Genomic DNA, 14,354 nt, shown 5'->3' on the forward strand with positions numbered 1-14,354 from the left:
GAGGAGTCACTTGTCCTATCTACCAGTCACACTGAACTGTTCGGTACGTAAGCGATTCTCGATAAATATGAGCTAGAAAAAGAAGCCACTTCGGTGGCGCAGTGATGGAAAATCTATCTGGAATTCCTTTCGAGCCAAGTGCCTTGGACGTTTTAAGGAGTTTTGTTTTTCAATACCGTGCGTGCTTATACTCATTTAGCTCATCTGTGAGTCTGTACGACGGTCAAACGTTCGTACAGTAGTATCATCTCGGCCGAATACATTTTTGAATGCAGAATATATAATCTTCAATATTTTACCTAATTTATGCCCGTATGGTTTAAGCAGGGGCAGTGTTGTACTTGCAGGATAGTACATCTAGGAACACACTATGTTTCTGGTAGGTGTTTTAGATCTATTGACTGATTTTAGAACCACACCACAGAATGCGCGGTAGAAAATGGTTGAACAAGTTTCCAACTTTTATAGTGCTTTTTATTTATTTTATAATTTTTTTAGTGAAGAGTGCGGTTGTGTTTCGTGCAGCGTTTGTGAATAATACGTGCTGTACATATTTAAGTGCTGTATAATGTATTTGAGCTATTCGGGAGATCCCTTAATTGCTTAGTTACAGATTTTCATGGTGAGTAAAGCACTACATTTTTTGAAAACAAATTACATGAAGTGTGGACTGTTAAACTAAGTATCTTCAGTCGTGCGCCTCCCACAGAACATGTGATATCTACCAATGAACTGAGTTTCCTTAACGTCTTCATAATTGTCCCTGTCAAGAAAATGGAAATTTATGTGGGTTACCACTAGCTTCTATTTCAAAATGGTTTTGACGTATAAATTGTTTTTCATAATGCTTATTCCCAATTTGATTCCACTTACTCATTATTAGAGTTTAGTTGAGTAATAAAACTATTAAATACGGTATCGACAAGATTATCTCGACTGCAACACCTTTAAATCTGAATGGAATAATTGTTGCTTGGTACCCGACCCTGTTGTACCTGGGAACAAATTTTCACATTTGGAAAAGCATGATTTTTCTATATTAACTGCTGTAATTTTGGGAAAGACAGCAGCTGTTAAGTGATTGAAATGGTGTGAGGCAGGGAGGCTGTCTCTCGCCCCTACTGTTCAATCTATGCATCAAAGAAGCAATGACGAAAAAAAAGTCCAAGAGTGGAGTTAAAATTCAAGGTGAAAAGCTATCGGTGGTAAGTTTCGCTGATGATATTGCTATCCTCAGTAAAAGAGAAGAAGAATTACACAAGCTGTTGAATGGAATAAACACTCTTATGAGTACAGGATATGGATTGACAGTAAATCTAAGAAAAAAGAAGAAATCAGAAGTAGCAGAATTGGGAACAGTGACTAAATTAACATTAGAACTGGGGATCACGAACAAGACAACGTTAAGGAATTCTTCTACCTAGGCAGTCATTTAACTCATCATAGATGGATCGAGGAGGACATAAAAAGCACACTACACTGGCGAAAAGGGCATTCATAGCCAAGAGAAGTATACTAGTATCAAACATGGGCCTAAACCTGAGGGAGAAAGTTTTGAGAATGAACGTTTCGAGTACAGCACTGTATGGTAGTGAATCAAGGACTGTGGGAAACTGGAACAGGGAGAATTGAAGCAGTTCAGATGTTGTGCTACAGAAGAATGTTGAAAAATAGGTGGATACTTAAAGTAAGGAAGGTGGAGGTTCTCCACAGAATCAGAGAGATAGAAAATATATGGGAAATACTGACAAGGAGAAGGAACCGGAATGTAAGTCATCTGCAAAGACACACGAGACGGAACTGTGGAGGGTAAAAATGGAGAGGAAGAGAGACATCGGAATGCATCCAGCTAATAATTGAGTATGTAGGCTGCAACTGCTGCTCTGAGATGAAACTGCTGGCATGGGAGAGTAATTTTTGGCAGGCTCTGTAAGGAAACAATTGAACTAGCGGAAGGTTACTGGCTTTCAAACATAATGAATGAAATGAAATGATGTTGGTGGCTCTCAGCTACATACCCTCCGACTCAGAGTTGCAATATTAAAAGTTTGGGTGGTTTCGTTTTCTAGGGACTGGGATACGTAGTTGCCGCATTACAGGCCAAATACTGTTGAGTCTACAGTATACGATAATGATACATACATGAATCGAATGGTCGAATGTTTCTATCACTCGGCAACTGCGAATTATGAATGTAACATATAAATTTATAAATGAAAGGTTGCAATCAAATAAAATCTGTAGGTACTATCTTAACAACTTTAAATGATGAGTACGGTAGTAGACGTACTTCTGAGAATGCAGTATATTTCTGCAAAACACTTATTGGTGCCGATGGTCCAGCAATTAAATAAATACAAGTTGAATAACAGAGAAACAATAGATTCCTACAGCACGTAATTAGTCATGAGCAACCACAGTGCTCGCGAGACATTCACCTCTAAATGCTCACTACGTCTTCACTGTAGAAGCCATGGAAATCTCACAAGGGCACAAGTCGGCACTCCGAAATATTTCTATCTACCGCGACCACGCGCAAACCACTCCACACCCTCCAAGTTTCTACCGCGACTCTGCCTCCATCGCGCCGTCGCGTCCAGTACTTCCCATGTCCTGAGTCATCCCGTCCAGCACTGCAGCAGTGCCAGACCTACCCCTGTGTTTTCTCTCGAAACGATCCTCCTCCTCCACTTCCATACAGTCTCACCCTTAACGAGCACTGTGATTGGCTGGAGCGCTCCCTCCATGTTTCCAAGCCAACGTACACCCACAAACATATTTAAGCACATACGAAATACTTGATTTACATTTAAATATTTGAAATTAAATAAATATTCCTACGGCTGGACCATAAACACGCTCTAACCCACATTATTAAATGCATAAGCAAATTAAATAAACATATATCAAAGGAATAGAGCAAAAGGTAGGCCAGTAGCCTAATGTGTCTGTGCTTTCTGAAACACAGTAAATATTTAACCAATTTCTTCATGAACAGTATATATCGGATATAAACCAAGACATATATGAATAAATATATTTATAAGCATTCTGCTACAGTTTTTTCGTTTAACTGTGGATTACTTATGGCCTGGCGCGATCGATAGTAATCACCCACATTGACCTCCAATAACTCATGTACTATTCAAGCTACATGCCTTTAATTCATACCTATTTAGGTTTACACTAATAGCTTTCTGAAGACATGGCGATCGATAAAATCGGATGAAGCGTTTATATTTTGGAAATTCGTTGCTGGGTGTTACCTGTATAATTTACCATCAGATACTGAACTTTAAACTAACAAAGATATTGAAAATCTGATTACACCATCAGTATCGTCATGCAAAAAATAGTAATTTACATGTTTCTTTTGAAGGTGTGATGATTCATCTGGCTACTATTAATTTCTGGCCGGCCGGAGTGGCCGAGCGGTTAAAGGCGCTACAGTCTGGAACCGCACGACCGCTACGGTCGCAGGTTCGAATCCTGCCTCGGGCATGGATGTGTGTGATGTCCTTAGGTTAGTTAGGTTTAAATAGTTCTGAGTTGTAGGGGACTTATGACCACAGCAGTTGAGTCCCATAGTGCTCAGAGCCATTCATTAATTTCTGTATGAACTGTGAAATGTTTGCCATTAAGGTTTCAGAAAGTTCTCCATCTTTGGCCCTCCCGGTGCACAGTGTCACCAAGGAATTCCCAGCCACGTGCTCGATGAGCAACACACTGGGGCTCCTCTCATGCTCAGCTCTCAGCTAACGTTTGGCACCACGTGGTCGCTGCCGGGCCACAGCTTTGACGAGCGTCGTGTGCGCCCCCCCCCCCCCCCCCCCAATCTCCGAACATATAATATTTCCAGGGCGCCACAACTCGCCCATCACCTCACAAGGCGAAAGTTCAAAACGTGTTCCAAGCTACAACATTCTCCCTTACATATGACCACACTGTTACCACTACACTATTATTTTTCCTATGCCTTCTACAGGAAACTGAAAGGACTGAGCATGTTATATTGCTAGTATGCCAGCAATCACGCTGTAGAGTCCGACTGCGCTAATTTTTTGGTTATCATGTGTGCCGATAAGACTGTGTGGCAGATTGTAACTAGTACGGCAGTGACTTGAATAGGAATGTCGGTGGGAGACTATCGCAAATATTCAATAGCTGCGGGTCCAGCGTCACACCTTGATCAGAAGAGCCCAGCGACATCGTAACACTGAGAGAGTCTGGTCGGGAGAGGAGCTGGGACACTAGCATCCTATGAGCTGGTGCTTCAGTGTTCAGCACACTTCACACGTGGATAAGAGAGCTGATGCTATACGTTCCTAGACATTTGTTAAGAAATGTCAATCAGTCAGGCGACTACAACTACCAATTTGACATCTGGTTCCCAGTGATGGCTTGAAAATGGTTCAAATGGCTCTAAATATTATGGAACTTGACATCTGAGGTCATCAGTCCCAGAGACTTAGAACTACTTAAACCATGCCGAGGGAGGATTCGAACCTGCGACCGTAACAGCAGTGCGGTTCTGGACTGAACTGCCTAGAAACTCTCGGCCACAGCAGCCGGATTTCCCAGTCATGTTCATTGATGTGTATTGTAGCGATATTCCAGTAAGTCCAAACGTTTTGCTATGATAACGTTTGCCTCCTCAAGACACTGGACGTTGAGTCTTGACCACTGCAGTTTCCACATCGTACCTAGATCTCGTCTGGAGCTTATTTTCCAAGTGAGGTAGCATTGGCTCAGGAAGCATTCCGTGCTTTTGTCCAACTTCAGCTTTTCACTCTCATTTTCCACCACGCACCTACAACTATATCTACAACGACACCTACATCTGCATGTAAATCTACGCTGATAAGCCAAAATGCTATGACCAATGTAAAACGCGCAGCTGAATGCCTCTGGTGGCGTTGCGAGCGCGTGAGGCGGTAGAAGAGGTGTAAATGCGCGGCACGGACAAATGGAGAATCATTCTAGCAGTGATACGGGCCGCAAACTGGGAAGATTCTCTGACATACGATGCTTTGAAAAGGGTGGATTGTTATGGCCCAGCACCTGGGGTCGTGCATATCGGAAACGGTGGGCTCGATGTCTTTCTGCATTCTACTGTCCTGAGCATGAAAGAAAGTGTTTGGAAGAAAGTGACAAGATGTCATAACCGAATCGCTGTAGATCTAGAAAAATCCGCACGCCAAATGAAACGATTACAGCACCATTGTGGCTGAGCTGCTACTTTACACACATCGCTTACAGACTGACAGAACTCATGGAGCACGTGATGAGAATACCATAACATTTTTTTGCCAGTGATATCTAAGACTGAGCGCTGAATATCCCAATTTCTATTACCGATGAGGTTGATTCACACAGAGTGGAATGCTAGATTATCACAATAAACTCATATGAGCAGATTAATACTCCCGAACAACAGGGAAACTCTCCGTTTGCTTCTCCATGTATAACATAAACGTTTAATAACGATGAATTAGTCGGACAGGTCCAGTAGCCTGACATTCCCTATTCCCTCTCATTAACCCCTTTGATATCTGACTAGTAGCGTATATAAAGGCATTGGTATATTCCATACCCACCCATAAATGGCAAACGTAACAGATGGATACGTTCCACCCATGTGAAGCATTCTGGGGTCAGCCAGGTGTTTTCGGATGAGGGAAAAAATGAGTGATAACCACATTTACAGTTTAACGTCAAGCAGTGTCAACAAATAAATGGCTATCATAGGACATAATTCTTAACTTTAGTTTCGATCATTACTATCTTATGTACGAATGTAATACATATATTTCTTAAATATCCTTTTCTCACAGCCCGTAAGTTTGTCCTATTAAGAACGGTTCTATCTGCGACGAACCATTCACTCCGTTTACTTAGCTGGTCCGATATCCAGCATGCTCATATTTATCAATTGTACATATAAATTCTGTTAGTGAGTCCACGATCATACTGTCTCACTTTATTTGCGAAGTTTAGTCTTGATCACACAAACCTTATTTACTATCCACTGACATCAGTTTCGATTACTGCCATCTTCAATTCGTAAAATATTCTGATGTAGGTATCAAAGTCAAAATCTGTACAAGTGGGTACATAGTAAGTGATCACTACCATTTTCCCATTTACTATGTACCCGCATAGGAAAAAATACTAGTAATATCAAGACAGAACTTTACAAATAAAAGCTTATAATTTTTCACTACATATGAGTAGCCTAACATTTAGTACAATACGCAGTGGCATAACTGTGGCCAGAATTTGATTTCGAGATGGGTTTTCAACAAATGGCTGTCGCAATGAAGTAGATTGTAATAAAACACTAGAGAACAACGTATATGTACAAAGAGTGTATGTGTTTATATACAAAATTTAAGTTATTTTAGATCATTTAGCTAATAAACTCATCAGTGAGTAGAAATCGAAAATGTCAAAGTTACCAAATATGTAGAGCATTAAACTCTGCTTAGAATCATGTAGATTGAGTTTTCACGAGCATTTCGTTACATATTATGCTCTAGACTCACTCTGTGATTCAGTGTTTCATTGTGTGTTCACTTTGACTTCTGCGTTCGTTTGTAAATTGCTGTGATACTGAAAATAAGTAAAAGCATTCATTTTAGCAATAACAATCGGGGTACTTTCCCATTGTTCCACGGAAGATACGGTGTTTCACAGCAAACTGGTACTCGATATGAGGAGAGAAGTGTTAGTCATGGTAGAATATACACTACTGGCCATTAAAACTGATACACCAAGAAGAAATGCAGGTGATAAACGGGTATTCATTGGACAAACATATTATACTAAAACTGACATGTGATTACATTTTCACACAATTTAGGTGCATAGATCCTGAGAAATCAGTACCCAGAACAACCACCTCTGGCTGTAATAACGGCCTTGATATGCCTGGGCATTGAGTCAAACAGAGCTTGGATGGCGTGTACAGGTACAGCTGCCCATCAGGTTCAACACGATGCCACAGTTGATCAAGAGTAGTGACTGGCGTATTGTGACGAGTCAGTTGCTCGGCCACCATTGAGAAGACGTTTTCAATTGGTGAGAGATCTGGAGAATGTGCTGGCTAGGGCAGCAGTCGAACATTTTCTGTCTCCAGAAAGACCCGTACAGGACCCGCAACATGCGGTCGTGCATTATCCTGCTGAAATGTACGGTTTCGCAGGGATCGAATGAAGGGTAGAGCCACGGGTCGTAACACATCTGAAATGTAACGTCCACTGTTCAAAGTGCCGTCAATGGGAACAAGAGGTGACCGAGACATGTAACCAATGGCACCCCATACCATCACCCGGGGTAATACGCCAGTATGGCGATGACGAATACGCGCTCCCAATGTGAGTTCACCACGATGTCGCCAAACACGGATGCGACCATCATGATACTGTAAACAGAACCTTGATTCATCCGAAAAAATGACGTTTTGCCATTCGTGCACTCAGGTTCGTCGTTGAGTACAGCATCGCAGGCGCTTCTCTATGTGATGCAGCGTCAAGTGTAACCTCAGCCATGGTCTCCGAGCTGATAGTCCATGCTGCTGCAAAAGTCGTCGAACTGTTCGTGCAGACCGTTGTTGTCTTGTAAACGTCCCCATCTGTTGACTCAGGGATCTAGACGTGGCTGCACGATCCGTTACAGCCATACTGATAAGATACCTGTCATCTCGACTGCTAGTGATACGAGGCCGTTGGGATCCAGCACGGCGTTCCGTACTACTCTCCTGAACTCACCGATGCCATATTCTGCTAACAGTCATTGAATCTCGACCAACGCGAGCAACAATGTCGCGATACGATAAACCGCAATCGCGATAGGCTAAAATCCGACCTTTATCATAGTCGGAAACGTGCTGGTACGCATTTCTCCTCCTTACACGAGGCATCACAACAACGTTTCACCAGGCAACGTTGGTGAACTGCTGTTTGTGTATGAGAAATCGGTTGCAAACTTTCGTCGTGTCAGCACGTTGTAGGTGTCGCCACCGGCGCCAACCTTGTGTGAATGCTCTGAAAAGCTAATCATTTGCATATCACAGCATCTTCTTCCTGTCGGTTAAATTTCGCGTCTGTAGCACGTCATCTGCGTGGTGTAGAAATTTTAATGGCCAGCAGTGCACTAGGAATGTTTCATTCTAAAGAGCTAGATGGTAGAGACCCAACATGGTATACAAAATCCTTAAAAAACCTCTCAATAAACAGCATATTCTGCGAATTAACATAACCCGAAAACACGAAACCGCTGATTAGAAAAGGTTGGCAGTCAGATAGGCAATGCGTGAAGCGTTCAGTACCTACTGAGGCAAAGCATTAGAAAGTAACAAAACTAAAACCGAAATGTAAAATTATATCTTGCAATGATCCTTTGCAATAGCCGTACTGACAGAAAGACGAGTGACACTGTAATCAGTACTAGCGGTATTGAACTCACTTTTTTTTAATTTTCTTTTTTAAAAAATCTTTATTTCATCATTATCATGTTACAATGTAACCTACTACCTAAATACATTAGTAGGTCCTATAATTTACTATTTCTAAGTTCTATCTGCAGCTATGATGTTTAACACTACAGGTTTATCTTACTACACTCCATCACCACTATGGGGGTTAATCTACCATACTCACTATTCTATGTTACTGTTAGTCTAATATTCCTAGATTTTGGCTTGTTTTGCTTAATTTGTTATGATGCTACTTGCTAATAGTTGTTGTTATAACGACTACTCTACCTGCAGCGTTACAAGTGTGCCAGAATAGATACAAACCTACTTATTGGCCTTTCCCACTGAGCTAATCCCAGTGGGAGAGCCCCTGACACTGGGCTGGCCGGTAACTTATTCGCTGCAGTTCTATACTATTTCTATAATCCTAATTTGATCTTATAACTAACCTTATGTCTAATGTCATGATCGGTGCATAGTCAAGTCCGATTTTGGTATACTACCCCCCAACCTATTCCGAAAACCTGGCGGATTCCAGCCGTGAGGCGGCTAGCCAAGTCCACGTCCCGGCGGAACAGGGGGGCGTACGCGACAATTCCGGTGTGTGTTTATTTATCGATTGTTACCAAGATATTCTCTGAGGACTTTGCTCGATATTTTGTTTGTTAAGTGGTTCAGGACGTTGAATGTATTTTCGTGCCTTAGCAAGTGGTACGTGTCGTTGTTCGGCAATTGTTCCCTAAGTTGTTGTGCATCATCGTCGAAGAGGGGACACTCGTACACCACATGGTCTGGAGTGCCCAGCACTGCTCGACAGTCACACGCTGGTGTTGCCCTTTTCCCGAACCGACTAAGATATGTCGGATAGGGTCCGTGCCCAGTAAGAAAGTGCAGCAATCCCCTTGTTGGTTTGATGTAGGTGAGTTCTAGCCGTTCCTTTATGTTGGGTAGCAGTTCGTGTGTTCTTCGGCCAGTTTCATCGCTGTCCCAGAGATTTTGCCATAATTCCATGCCCCTTCTTTTGATACTTTGTTTTTCCCCTACATATATCCCCATAATTTCTTCTATTTTTTTCCCTTCGATTTTTCTTTATCCAATACCAGGCGGCCTGTTCCCGGATTTTTATGTCCAGTGGACATAGCCCCATCAGTACTGAAAGTGCCCCTTCTGGAGTTGTTCTGTATGCGCCCACTGAACGTAGGAGCATGTTTCGCTGCACTCTTCTTACGGCCACGGCAGGCATGACCCTCGTGAGCCTGTGTGCCCAGACCGCTGATCCGTAACCTACTATGGATGTGAGGATGCTGTTATGGTATAATTTAATAAGATCAGGTGGGAGGTGGAATCTTTTATGTCCTATTCCTATTAGGTTGTGTAATACTGTGAGAGATCTTTGTGTTGCTGTATCTATGTGCGATGCATAGTTCCACCTCTCGTCGACGATGACACCAAGGTACCGGGCTTCACGGCGCCTGAGGACTAGTTGACCATTTATTATTACGGTAGGATTTCTTATGAGTTGGCCTTTGAGCAGCAGGTAAGTTGACTTACTGGGTGCGATAGTCATTTTAGTTTGGTGACACCATGTGGTCAATATAGTTATAGATCTTTCTAGTTTTGGTTCCAGATCTTCGCGGCTGCGGCCGCCGACCAGCAGGAGGAGGTCATCTGCGTAGGCTATGACCTCTATCACATCTTCACTGCTCTTTAGTTCTTCCAAGAGTGGTTCCATGTTAATATCCCAAAAGAGTGGCCCCAGGACAGATCCCTGAGGACACCCCTTGGTGATTTTCTTACTGACTTTGCCGCCAGGGGCCGATAGCCGGACCTCCCTGTCTTCACAATAGCTCCTCAGACAGCCATATAGCGGCCCTGGGCATTCCTTCTCCCGCAAGCAGGAGAAGAGCGAAGGCCACCACAGGTTGTCAAAGGCGCCACTAATGTCCACCATGATGCCGACTATGTACTTGTGCGGGGCAGAGCCACAGACATCCGCAGCCAGGGCGATTGCGTCAGACGCCGATCGCCCCGTCCAAAAACCGAACTGCCTGTCACTCATCCCGCACAGGACTCGGTGTGCAACCAACCTGTCTGCCAGCAGCCTCTCAAAGAGCTTGCCCAACAAGTCCAGCAGACATATGGGTCTGTATGACTTGGCTTCTTTGGGGTCTTTGTCCGGGCCTTTCTTGATTATGACTACGTTCGCCTGTTTCCATATGGAGGGGAAGATTCGAAGCTGTAAACACTCGTTGTACAGCTGAGTGAGAGGTGCCACCAGCTGGGGGGCGAGGTACTGTATCACCTCCGCAGTAATACCGTCTGGGCCAGGAGCTTTGCCTTTTTTGAGCGCTTTTATTTGGGAGTTTACCTCTTCTTCAGAGAAGGGGTAGACCACACGATTGTTTTCATAGACCCGTTGGTTCTCTCTTCTTATTCTCTGTTGTTCTTCTGAGTCATCTTCCTCTCTATCGTCCGGCAATAGGGCATGGAGTAGGACACCCACAGTTTCCTGCCAGGTCTCCGTCATCCGGTCCCCACTCCTAACGGTAGATAGCACCATAGGTGATTTAATTTTCTCCCGTACTATTTTGTAAGGTAGTCCCCAAGGGTCTGTAGCCAATTGGCTTTGCACATATTTTTCCCAGCTCCTCATCCTGACAGCCTTGAGTTCCTGTTGGAACTGTTCTTTGGCTTCTCTGTATATCTGCAGCCATCGCTGCTTTTCGTGCCAGACGACACACCGCTGGTAATACCTCCTCGTCCTCCGTACTGCTTGGCGCATTTGCCCCAGTTCGGCTGACCATGGTGAAGGGGAGGCCGCGACAGCCCTCCTCCTCGTTGGTACGGCTGCCTTGACTGCCCTGGTTATCGCACTTGTGAGATCTCGGGCGTATTCTTCTACATTGACATCACCCTCCAGCAATGCAGGGATGTCACACTCCCTAGCCAGCCGGTCCCAGTCGGTTTTGTTGTAATTGAGTTGCGTCTCCCACCCTATGTCCCAGTGGCACTCGCTGTCTCCAATGGTGAATGTTATGAGGTTATGATCACTTGTGGTAATCTGGTCCCAAACTGTCCAATTTGATATTTTTGTTGCAAGGTTTGGCGTTACCAGGGTAACGTCAATGTTTGTACCGTGTCCTCCCCCCCCCCCCCCCCGGTGTAGGTGGGAGGGTTTCCCTGTTTATTAGCGACCATGAGTTGTAGTGACATGATGGTGTCGACAGCTTTTTCTCCTCGATCGTCTTGAGTACCACTGAACCACAGGGGGGATTTTGCATTGATGTCCACAGTCACAAGAATTTTTTGCCCCCGCAACGCCGTGGCTATTTGCACGAGCTTATCTAAGAATTCATCTATTGGTCTTCCGTACTGAAAGTACATGTTGACCATGTATAGTATTCCTGTGGGTAAATGAAGCTCCACGACGTTGCAGTGGTCATCCAAATATTGTGCTAATACAGTGGCTCTCAATGCTTTATTTGTGATTATGACTGCGGCTTTTGGTTCCCCTGCATTGTATATTTGCTGCCAGTTGGCTGCAGTGAACGGGATCCGTCCAGCCAGGGAGTATGGCTCCTGTATGCAGACTACATCTAGACTCTTCTCCTCCACCACACTCCGGAGTTCCTGCAAAACCAGTCTGCTATTATGCGCGTTTATCTGTCCCACTCTTAACTGGCTCACGTGGGAAGTATGTATGTATATGAGACTCTGGCCAGTTTTTGCGCCAGTCGTGTGCTATTCTGCCGTTGGTGATGACAGATTGGTTATATAGTTCATTGAGGTCGAACTTTTCATTGCGCCTTTCAAACACTTTCTTAACCAGGTCTCGCAGGGCCCCGAAGTCTGTGGGGAGATTCATTGTCTTGAGCTGTATTCTGTCTACAGCCTCCATCACTGGGAAGGTAATGTCTCTGCCGTATTCATGGCCGACACGCACCACATGCCTCAAGGCTGTTGTGAGGGTGGCCGGCTCTTCAAGTCTGGACAGCTGTAGAGCGTGCTCCAGGTTGGGATAAATCCTGGCAGGATCTATTCCTGGCCCTCGTTCTATAGGTGGGCATATTGGTGTAGCTATGTTTGTTGGTTCACTAGTGCTGCTTATTTTGTTTACTTGTACTTGCTCTTCCTGACTTTTTGTGTTCGGAACTTCTGTCACTGACAATTTCCCTACCACAGGATGCCCGAGTGGTCGTGCTTGATCTTTAGACGACCTTTGTCCCCAATTCGGAGGGGAGGGTGCTTCTTTCTGATCACAAGGATCTGTTTGAATACAGACATCTTTCATTGTGATAACAAGGTGTTGTGACCTAGTGATCTTCTGTATAAATTCTTTGAATTTGTTGGCCCTTAATGCATCCTTCAACCTCTTGCTAGGAGACTTTCTTTTGGGCTTCACATTTATAAAGTAGAACAAAACTGCAGTGCCCGGCGTAGTCCCTGACAGCTTACACAAAGAATTTGCGACCGAACTAGCCATCCTCCTTCGCGGGCCCTTCTGCAGGGAATTGTTCCTAGTGATTGGAAAACAGCACAAATCACACTCAACTGTATAAAAGAAACCAGAATGGGTACACAAAACTACCGCCCTATATCGCTCACGTCGATCTGCATCGGATTATTAGAATGTATTTTGAATTCTAGCATAATTATGAACTTGAAATAATATGAGTTGCTCCTCGGAAGCCTACAAGGATTCTAGAAATACCGATCATGCGAAAGTCAACTTGCACTGTTGAAACGTGCTATCCTAAGCGTCAGGGACAAAGGCAACAGTATGGATTCAGCGTATCTAGACTTCCAAAAGTAGTTTGATTTCGTGCCACCTAAACGCCTGTAACAGAAAATACGCTCTAACGAGGATTTCTTGATGGATGCAATGCAGAATTTTATTCTGGATGAATAATCTTCCTCAGAAATGGAAATAATATGTGGTGTGCCACAGTGGAGCGTAATAGCACAGTTACTGTTCGTGCAAATTCATGGATTAAGGGATAAGAGTGACAGGAATCTTAGACTTCTCAGACGACGCTGTTATTTACTAGGAAATTCTGTCTGACAAGAATAATTGTAGTAGTATACAGTTAAAAAAGCACTCCGTCTTCAGGGCACTAGTGGCCCATCGGGACAATCCGACCGCCGTGTCATCCTCAGATGAGGATGCGGATAGGAGGGGTGTGTGGTCAGCACACCGCTCTCCCGGTGGTTATGATGGTTTTCTTTGACCGGAGCCGCTACTATTCGGTCGAGTAGCTCCTCAATTGGCATCACGCTGCTGAGTGCACCCTGAAAGTATACACTTAGAACTACACAAAATACCTGGATGTTGCGCGAACTGGCAACTAACTGTAAATGTAGACAAATGTAAACCTGTGCACTTTACGAAACATGAATGTGTCGAAGTCTCTGATTACAAGATAAATGGCTGGCAACAGAAGCAGTATAGTCATACAGATACTTGGGAGTAACTATGTGTAGAGATATCAAGTGGAAAGATCACTTGTGAGCAGTTGTAGGAAAGAGAAACGTCAGACTTCTATTCGTCGATGGGATTCTCGGAAACAGGTTTGTCAACGAGATAAACTGCTGACAAGACACTTGTGTGGTTCGTACTTGAATATGCGCAAGTGGGTGGGTGACACCCATATGAGGACAAACTGATAAGGGACATAGAACGTGTACCAATAAAGGCAGCGCGAATGGTAAGAAATATATTTGACTAGGGAGAGAGCGTAGCGGATATCCCGAAGAATTGAAAACACTCGAAGAAAGACACCCTACATCAAGCGAGAATTTAATTAAAAATTTCAGACGCTGGATTTTATGACAGAAAGAACATACATTCTTCATCTAACTTATGTATCTATCCATCGAC

This window comes from Schistocerca piceifrons, chromosome 4, assembly GCF_021461385.2.
Source record: "Schistocerca piceifrons isolate TAMUIC-IGC-003096 chromosome 4, iqSchPice1.1, whole genome shotgun sequence".
Taxonomy (NCBI): Eukaryota; Metazoa; Arthropoda; class Insecta; order Orthoptera; family Acrididae; genus Schistocerca; species Schistocerca piceifrons.